This window comes from Silurus meridionalis, chromosome 7 (genome assembly GCF_014805685.1).
Source record: "Silurus meridionalis isolate SWU-2019-XX chromosome 7, ASM1480568v1, whole genome shotgun sequence".
Classification (NCBI taxonomy): domain Eukaryota; kingdom Metazoa; phylum Chordata; class Actinopteri; order Siluriformes; family Siluridae; genus Silurus; species Silurus meridionalis.
Window position 1 is genome coordinate 28470452 of NC_060890.1, and position 9596 is coordinate 28480047.

Consider the following 9596-nt stretch of genomic DNA (forward strand, 5'->3'; position numbering starts at 1 on the left):
TTCAGGTTTTTGATCCTGGATTTTACTCTGCCTAACAGGAAACAAAATGAACCATGGACCTCCAGCTGTTGGGTTCTCACCTATCCTTCAACGGCGTGTGCAGAGCCGTTCAGTTGCAAACCGAGCTAACCAGCGTCTCCTTGGCGCGTTGGTCTAGGGGTATGATTCTCGCTTAGGGTGCGAGAGGTCCCGGGTTCAAATCCCGGACGAGCCCACTTTTGCACTGAATAACTTGGTAAGAGTGAACAAAGAGCTATCCGCACACTGTATCCAATGAAAATGTGGATCTCGCCGCTGCTTGTTCCTCACAGCACAAAGACGTTGAAATCCCGGAAAAGTTGCTTCTTCTCCCAAATCCACTAATTTGGTTTCTGCTTAACAGGCTGTAAATAAATGAAAAGAAACAAAACGAACCTTGGACCTCTGGCTGTTTGGATCTCGCCTTCACCTACATGTGCAGGGTATAGTGTCATTCCTGTGGTAAATCAATGCCAAATGGTCCACTGAATAGTCTAGCTCTTCTCCAACAGAGCTGCTTCATCGCCTACAGTCATACAGTGCAGTGTTGCCTAGACACCTTTAGGTTACCCTGTTTTTGTTATTAAAATCTCCATTTCAGTACTATCTTACTTTTTAGGAAGCACCATGGCATATGCAGGGTATAGTGTCACTCCAGTGGTGAATTAATTTGAAATGTGACTACTTGGTTCTCGTTTGGTTCCTTGTTACATTAGTGGTCCAGAAACAACCAAACTCTCGAAGAGACCTTGCTCTTGTGTGGACGTTTTCTGAGGTTACCTTGGCATACCGACCTTTGAGCCGAACCGTAACCCGTCGTCTGGCTCGTTGGTCTAGGGGTATGATTCTCGCTTTGGGTGCGAGAGGTCCCGGGTTCAAATCCCGGACGAGCCCTATTTTTACACTGAATAACCTTTGTTGGGTTGAACAAGCGCTGTCAGACAACCGTATCGCTGATAACTTGGTCCTCGCTTGGTGCTTGTTACCTCATAGCGCAAACAAATCGTTTAAATCCTGTGAGAGCGATTTCTTCCCTTTAATATATTGAGGCCATAATTGCCTGACAACCTTTGAATTACTCTGGTTTCATGCTGAACAGTCTGTAAATAGATTACAAAGAAACAAAAGGAATCTTGAACCTCTGTCTGTTTGGATCTCGCCTTCCCTTCACCTTCATGTGCAGGGTGTAGTGTCATTCCAGTGGTAAATTACTGCCAAGTGTTAGACTGAATAGTTTAGCTCTTCTCCTGCAGAGCTCCTTCATCTCTTATAGTTGTGGAGGGCATCATTGGCTGGACACTTTTAAATTACTCTGTTTTTGTTATTGAAATCTCCCTTTCAGTACTATCTTACATTTTAGGTAGCACAATGCCATAGCACTTTCTTCAATGAGAACCCAGAAAACAATTCCCTTACGTAATTAGTGATTTGAAATAGGACCAATTCTCCCTTACATTGCTCTGCACTGTAAAAGCAAAAGCAACAATAACTGTTTCAAAATATCAGCATGGAGAAAAGGAGACATGTATTTGCAATGTACAGTGACATTTTAATACAAAAATTTAAATGCAGTTCAAATAACTAATAACCCTGTCTGTTTCCTGTAGTTACAGAGGGCGGCTTTGTCTGGACACTTTAAAGTTTTCTCTATTTGTTTCAATTGAAGACATATGCCAGCAAAGCACATGAACTCTGCAGTGACATATCAGTAGACACTTCTTCCACAAGGAGGCCTTTTGGTCTAGGGGTATGATTCAGGTTTTTTGATCCTGGATTTTACTCTGCCTAACAGGAAACAAAATGAACCATGGACCTCCAGCTGTTGGGTTCTCACCTATCCTTCAACGGCTGGTGCAGAGCCGTTCAGTTGCAAACCGAGCTAACCAGCGTCTCCTTGGCGCGTTGGTCTAGGGGTATGATTCTCGCTTAGGGTGCGAGAGGTCCCGGGTTCAAATCGGACGAGCCCACTTTTGCACTGAATAAACTTGGTAGAGTGAACAAAGAGCTATCCGCACACTGTATCCAATGAAAATGTGGATCTCGCTCGCTGCTTGTTCCCTCACAGCACAAAACGTTGAAATCCCGGAAAAGTTGCTTCTTCTCCCAAATCCACTAATTTGGTTTTCTGCTTAACAGGCTGTAAATAAATGAAAAAGAAACAAAACGAACCTTGGACCTCTGGCTGTTTGGATCTCGCCTTCCCTTCACCTACATGTGCAGGGTATAGTGTCATTCCTGTGGTAAATCAATGCCAAATGGTCCACTGAATAGTCTAGCTCTTCTCCAACAGAGCTGCTTCATCGCCTACAGTCATACAGTGCAGTGTTGCCTAGACACCTTTAGGTTACCCTGTTTTTGTTATTAAAATCTCCATTTCAGTACTATCTTACTTTTTAGGAAGCACCATGGCATATGCGGGGTATAGTGTCACTCCAGTGGTGAATTAATTTGAAATGTGACTACTTGGTTCTCGTTTGGTTCCTTGTTACATTAGTGGTCCAGAAACAACCAAACTCTCGAAGAGACCTTGCTCTTGTGTGGACGTTTTCTGAGGTTACCTTGGCATACCGACCTTTGAGCCGAACCGTAACCCCGTCGTCTGGCTCGTTGGTCTAGGGGTATGATTCTCGCTTTGGGTGCGAGAGGTCAAATCCCGGACGAGCCCTATTTTTACACTGAATAACCTTTGTTGGGTTGAACAAGCGCTGTCAGACAACCGTATCGCTGATAACTTGGTCCTCGCTTGGTGCTTGTTACCTCATAGCGCAAACAAATCGTTTAAATCCTGTGAGAGCGATTTCTTCCCTTTAATATATTGAGGCCATAATTGCCTGACAACCTTTGAATTACTCTGGTTTCATGCTGAACAGTCTGTAAATAGATTACAAAGAAACAAAAGGAATCTTGAACCTCTGTCTGTTTGGATCTCGCCTTCCCTTCACCTTCATGTGCAGGGTGTAGTGTCATTCCAGTGGTAAATTACTGCCAAGTGTTAGACTGAATAGTTTAGCTCTTCTCCTGCAGAGCTCCTTCATCTCTTATAGTTGTGGAGGCATCATTGGCTGGACACTTTTAAATTACTCTGTTTTTGTTATTGAAATCTCCTTTCAGTACTATCTTACATTTTAGGTAGCACAATGCCATAGCACTTTCTTCAATGAGAACCCAGAAAACAATTCCCTACGTAATTAGTGATTTGAAATAGGACCAATTCTCCTTACATTGCTCTGCACTGTAAAAGCAAAAGCAACAATAACTGTTTCAAAATATCAGCATGGAGAAAAGGAGACATGTATTTGCAATGTACAGTGACATTTTAATACAAAATTTAAATGCAGTTCAAATAACTAATAACCCTGTCTGTTTCCTGTAGTTACAGAGGCGGCTTTGTCTGGACACTTTAAAGTTTTCTCTATTTGTTTCAATTGAAGACATATGCCAGCAAAGCACATGAACTCTGCAGTGACATATCAGTAGACACTTCTTCCACAAGGAGGCCTTTTGGTCTAGGGGTATGATTCAGGTTTTTTGATCCTGGATTTTACTCTGCCTAACAGGAAACAAAATGAACCATGGACCTCCAGCTGTTGGGTTCTCACCTATCCTTCAACGGCTGGTGCAGAGCCGTTCAGTTGCAAACCGAGCTAACCCGCGTCTCCTTGGCTCGTTGGTCTAGGGGTATGATTCTCGCTTAGGGTGCGAGAGGTCCCGGGTTCAAATCCCGGACGAGCCCACTTTTTGCACTGAATAAACTTGGTAAGAGTGAACAAAAGAGCTATCCGCACACTGTATCCAATGAAAACGTGGATCTCGCTCGCTGCTTGTTCCTCACAGCACAAAAACGTTGAAATCCCGGAAAAGTTGCTTCTTCTCCCAAATCCACTAATTTGGTTTTCTGCTTAACAGGCTGTAAATAAATGAAAAAGAAACAAAACGAACCTTGGACCTCTGGCTGTTTGGATCTCGCCTTCCCTTCACCTACATGTGCAGGGTATAGTGTCATTCCTGTGGTAAATCAATGCCAAATGTTACACTGAATAGTCTAGCTCTTCTCCAACAGAGCTGCTTCATCGCCTACAGTCATACAGTGCAGTGTTGCCTAGACACCTTTAGGTTACCCTGTTTTTGTTATTAAAATCTCCATTTCAGTACTATCTTACTTTTAGGAAGCACCATGGCATATGCAGGGTATAGTGTCACTCCAGTGGTGAATTAATTTGAAATGTGACTACTTGGTTCTCGTTTGGTTCCTTGTTACATTAGTGGTCCAGAAACAACCAAACTCTCGAAGAGACCTTGCTCTTGTGTGGGCGTTTCTGAGGTTACCTTGGCATACCGACCTTTGAGCGAACCGTAACCCGTCGTCTGGCTCGTTGGTCTAGGGGTATGATTCTCGCTTTGGGTGCGAGAGGTCCCGGTTCAAATCCGGACGAGCCCAATTTTTACACTGAATAACCTTTGTTGGGTTGAACAAGCGCTGTCAGACAACCGTATCGCTGATAACTTGGTCCTCGCTTGGTGCTTGTTACCTCATAAGCGCAAACAAATCGTTTAAATCCTGTGAGGCGATTTCTTCCCTTTAATATATTGAGGCCATAATTGCCTGACAACCTTTGAATTACTCTGGTTTCATGCTGAACAGTCTGTAAATAGATTACAAAGAAACAAAAGGAATCTTGAACCTCTGTCTGTTTGGATCTCGCCTTCCCTTCACCTTCATGTGCAGGGTGTAGTGTCATTCCAGTGGTAAATTACTGCCAAGTGTTAGACTGAATAGTTTAGCTCTTCTCCTGCAGAGCTCCTTCATCTCTTATAGTTGTGGAGGGCATCATTGGCTGGACACTTTTAAATTACTCTGTTTTTGTTATTGAAATCTCCCTTTCAGTACTATCTTACATTTTAGGTAGCACAATGCCATAGCACTTTCTTCAATGAGAACCCAGAAAACAATTCCCTACGTAATTAGTGATTTGAAATAGGACCAATTCTCCCTTACATTGCTCTGCACTGTAAAAGCAAAAGCAACAATAACTGTTTCAAAATATCAGCATGGAGAAAAGGAGACATGTATTTGCAATGTAAAGTGACATTTTAATACTAAAATTTAAATGCAGTTCAAATAACTAATAACCTGTCTGTTTCCTGTAGTTACAGAGGGCGGCTTTGTCTGGACACTTTAAAGTTTTCTCTATTTGTTTCAATTGAAGACATATGCCAGCAAAGCACATGAACTCTGCAGTGACATATCAGTAGACACTTCTTCCACAAGGAGGCCTTTTGGTCTAGGGGTATGATTCAGGTTTTTTGATCCTGGATTTTACTCTGCCTAACAGGAAACAAAATGAACCATGGACCTCCAGCTGTTGGGTTTTCACCTTCCCTTTACCGGCTGGTGCAGAGCCGTTCCAGTTGCAAACCGAGCTAACCCGCGTCTCCATGGCTCGTTGGTCTGGGGTATGATTCTCGCTTAGGGTGCGAGGTCCGGGTTCAAATCCCGGACGAGCCCACTTTTTGCACTGAATAAGCTTGGTAAGAGTGAACAAAAGAGCTATCCGCACACTGTATCCAATGAAAATGTGGATCTCGCTCGCTGCTTGTTCCCTCACAGCACAAAAGACGTTGAAATCCCGGAAAAGTTGCTTCTTCTCCCAAATCCACTAATTTGGTTTTCTGCTTAACAGGCTGTAAATAAATGAAAAAGAAACAAAACGAACCTTGGACCTCTGGCTGTTTGGATCTCGCCTTCCCTTCACCTACATGTGCAGGGTATAGTGTCATTCCTGTGGTAAATCAATGCCAAATGGTCCACTGAATAGTCTAGCTCGTCTCCAACAGAGCTGCTTCATCGCCTACAGTCATACAGTGCAGTGTTGCCTAGACACCTTTAGGTTACCCTGTTTTTGTTATTAAAATCTCCATTTCAGTACTATCTTACTTTTTAGGAAGCACCATGGCATATGCAGGGTATAGTGTCACTCCAGTGGTGAATTAATTTGAAATGTGACTACTTGGTTCTCGTTTGGTTCCTTGTTACATTAGTGGTCCAGAAACAACCAAACTCTCGAAGAGACCTTGCTCTTGTGTGGACGTTTTCTGAGGTTACCTTGGCATACCGACCTTTGAGCAGAACCGTAAGCCCGTCGTCTGGCTCGTTGGTCTAGGGGTATGATTCTCGCTTTGGGTGCGAGAGGTCCCGGGTTCAAATCCCGGACGAGCCCTATTTTTACACTGAATAACCTTTGTTGGGTTGAACAAGCGCTGTCAGACAACCGTATCGCTGATAACTTGGTCCTCGCTTGGTGCTTGTTACCTCATAGCGCAAACAAATCGTTTAAATCCTGTGAGAGCGATTTCTTCCCTTTAATATATTGAGGCCATAATTGCCTGACAACCTTTGAATTACTCTGGTTTCATGCTGAACAGTCTGTAAATAGATTACAAAGAAACAAAAGGAATCTTGAACCTCTGTCTGTTTGGATCTCGCCTTCCCTTCACCTTCATGTGCAGGGTGTAGTGTCATTCCAGTGGTAAATTACTGCCAAGTGTTAGACTGAATAGTTTAGCTCTTCTCCTGCAGAGCTCCTTCATCTCTTATAGTTGTGGAGGGCATCATTGGCTGGACACTTTTAAATTACTCTGTTTTTGTTATTGAAATCTCCCTTTCAGTACTATCTTACATTTTAGGTAGCACAATGCCATAGCACTTTCTTCAATGAGAACCCAGAAAACAATTCCCTACGTAATTAGTGATTTGAAATAGGACCAATTCTCCCTTACATTGCTCTGCACTGTAAAAGCAAAAGCAACAATAACTGTTTCAAAATATCAGCATGGAGAAAAGGAGACATGTATTTGCAATGTACAGTGACATTTTAATACAAAAATTTAAATGCAGTTCAAATAACTAATAACCCTGTCTGTTTCCTGTAGTTACAGAGGGCGGCTTTGTCTGGACACTTTAAAGTTTTCTCTATTTGTTTCAATTGAAGACATATGCCAGCAAAGCACATGAACTCTGCAGTGACATATCAGTAGACACTTCTTCCACAAGGAGGCCTTTTGGTCTAGGGGTATGATTCAGGTTTTTTGATCCTGGATTTTACTCTGCCTAACAGGAAACAAAATGAACCATGGACCTCCAGCTGTTGGGTTCTCACCTATCCTTCAACGGCGTGTGCAGAGCCGTTCCAGTTGCAAACCGAGCTAGCGTCTCCTTGGCTCGTTGGTCTAGGGGTATGATTCTCGCTTAGGGTGCGAGAGGTCCCGGGTTCAAATCCCGGACGAGCCCACTTTTTGCACTGAATAAACTTGGTAAGAGTGAACAAAAGAGCTATCCGCACACTGTATCCAATGAAAATGTGGATCTCGCTCGCTGCTTGTTCCTCACAGCACAAAAACGTTGAAATCCCGGAAAAGTTGCTTCTTCTCCCAAATCCACTAATTTGGTTTTCTGCTTAACAGGCTGTAAATAAATGAAAAAGAAACAAAACGAACCTTGGACCTCTGGCTGTTTGGATCTCGCCTTCCCTTCACCTACATGTGCAGGGTATAGTGTCATTCCTGTGGTAAATCAATGCCAAATGGTCCACTGAATAGTCTAGCTCTTCTCCAACAGAGCTGCTTCATCGCCTACAGTCATACAGTGCAGTGTTGCCTAGACACCTTTAGGTTACCCTGTTTTTGTTATTAAAATCTCCATTTCAGTACTATCTTACTTTTTAGGAAGCACCATGGCATATGCAGGGTATAGTGTCACTCCAGTGGTGAATTAATTTGAAATGTGACTACTTGGTTCTCGTTTGGTTCCTTGTTACATTAGTGGTCCAGAAACAACCAAACTCTCGAAGAGACCTTGCTCTTGTGTGGACGTTTTCTGAGGTTACCTTGGCATACCGACCTTTGAGCCGAACCGTAACCCGTCGTCTGGCTCGTTGGTCTAGGGGTATGATTCTCGCTTTGGGTGCGAGAGGTCCCGGGTTCAAATCCCGGACGAGCCCAATTTTTACACTGAATAACCTTTGTTGGGTTGAACAAGCGCTGTCAGACAACCGTATCGCTGATAACTTGGTCCTCGCTTGGTGCTTGTTACCTCATAAGCGCAAACAAATCGTTTAAATCCTGTGAGAGCGATTTCTTCCCTTTAATATATTGAGGCCATAATTGCCTGACAACCTTTGAATTACTCTGGTTTCATGCTGAACAGTCTGTAAATAGATTACAAAGAAACAAAAGGAATCTTGAACCTCTGTCTGTTTGGATCTCGCCTTCCCTTCACCTTCATGTGCAGGGTGTAGTGTCATTCCAGTGGTAAATTACTGCCAAGTGTTAGACTGAATAGTTTAGCTCTTCTCCTGCAGAGCTCCTTCATCTCTTATAGTTGTGGAGGGCATCATTGGCTGGACACTTTTAAATTACTCTGTTTTTGTTATTGAAATCTCCCTTTCAGTACTATCTTACATTTTAGGTAGCACAATGCCATAGCACTTTCTTCAATGAGAACCCAGAAAACAATTCCCTACGTAATTAGTGATTTGAAATAGGACCAATTCTCCTTACATTGCTCTGCACTGTAAAAGCAAAAGCAACAATAACTGTTTCAAAATATCAGCATGGAGAAAAGGAGACATGTATTTGCAATGTACAGTGACATTTTAATACAAAAATTTAAATGCAGTTCAAATAACTAATAACCCTGTCTGTTTCCTGTAGTTACAGAGGGCGGCTTTGTCTGGACACTTTAAAGTTTTCTCTATTTGTTTCAATTGAAGACATATGCCAGCAAAGCACATGAACTCTGCAGTGACATATCAGTAGACACTTCTTCCACAAGGAGGCCTTTTGGTCTAGGGGTATGATTCAGGTTTTTTGATCCTGGATTTTACTCTGCCTAACAGGAAACAAAATGAACCATGGACCTCCAGCTGTTGGGTTTTCACCTTCCCTTTACCGGCTGGTGCAGAGCCGTTCCAGTTGCAAACCGAGCTAACCCGCGTCTCCATGGCTCGTTGGTCTAGGGGTATGATTCTCGCTTAGGGTGCGAGAGGTCCCGGGTTCAAATCCCGGACGAGCCCACTTTTTGCACTGAATAAACTTGGTAAGAGTGAACAAAAGAGCTATCCGCACACTGTATCCAATGAAAATGTGGATCTCGCTCGCTGCTTGTTCCTCACAGCACAAAAGACGTTGAAATCCCGGAAAAGTTGCTTCTTCTCCCAAATCCACTAATTTGGTTTTCTGCTTAACAGGCTGTAAATAAATGAAAAAGAAACAAAACGAACCTTGGACCTCTGGCTGTTTGGATCTCGCCTTCCCTTCACCTACATGTGCAGGGTATAGTGTCATTCCTGTGGTAAATCAATGCCAAATGGTCCACTGAATAGTCTAGCTCTTCTCCAACAGAGCTGCTTCATCGCCTACAGTCATACAGTGCAGTGTTGCCTAGACACCTTTAGGTTACCCTGTTTTGTTATTAAAATCTCCATTTCAGTACTATCTTACTTTTAGGAAGCACCATGGCATATGCAGGGTATAGTGTCACTCAGTGGTGAATTAATTTGAAATGTGACTACTTGGTTCTC

General features: G+C 43.0%; 7 non-coding genes across 7 annotated transcripts; all 7 read left to right on the forward strand.

Moving 5' to 3' along the window:
• Positions 1 to 142: 142 nt before the first annotated feature.
• Positions 143 to 214, forward strand: trnap-agg. Its single transcript has one exon. It is a non-coding gene; the product is annotated as a tRNA-Pro (tRNA).
• A 626-nt stretch (positions 215 to 840) lies between these two features.
• Positions 841 to 912, forward strand: trnap-ugg. Its single transcript has one exon. It is a non-coding gene; the product is annotated as a tRNA-Pro (tRNA).
• A 2767-nt stretch (positions 913 to 3679) lies between these two features.
• On the forward strand, positions 3680 to 3751 carry trnap-agg. The gene has a single exon. It is a non-coding gene; the product is annotated as a tRNA-Pro (tRNA).
• Positions 3752 to 6164: 2413 nt separating this feature from the next.
• Positions 6165 to 6236, forward strand: trnap-ugg. Its single transcript has one exon. It is a non-coding gene; the product is annotated as a tRNA-Pro (tRNA).
• A 998-nt stretch (positions 6237 to 7234) lies between these two features.
• trnap-agg lies at positions 7235 to 7306 on the forward strand. The gene has a single exon. It is a non-coding gene; the product is annotated as a tRNA-Pro (tRNA).
• Positions 7307 to 7943: 637 nt separating this feature from the next.
• Positions 7944 to 8015, forward strand: trnap-ugg. Its single transcript has one exon. It is a non-coding gene; the product is annotated as a tRNA-Pro (tRNA).
• Positions 8016 to 9017: 1002 nt separating this feature from the next.
• trnap-agg lies at positions 9018 to 9089 on the forward strand. Its single transcript has one exon. It is a non-coding gene; the product is annotated as a tRNA-Pro (tRNA).
• Positions 9090 to 9596: the final 507 nt, after the last annotated feature.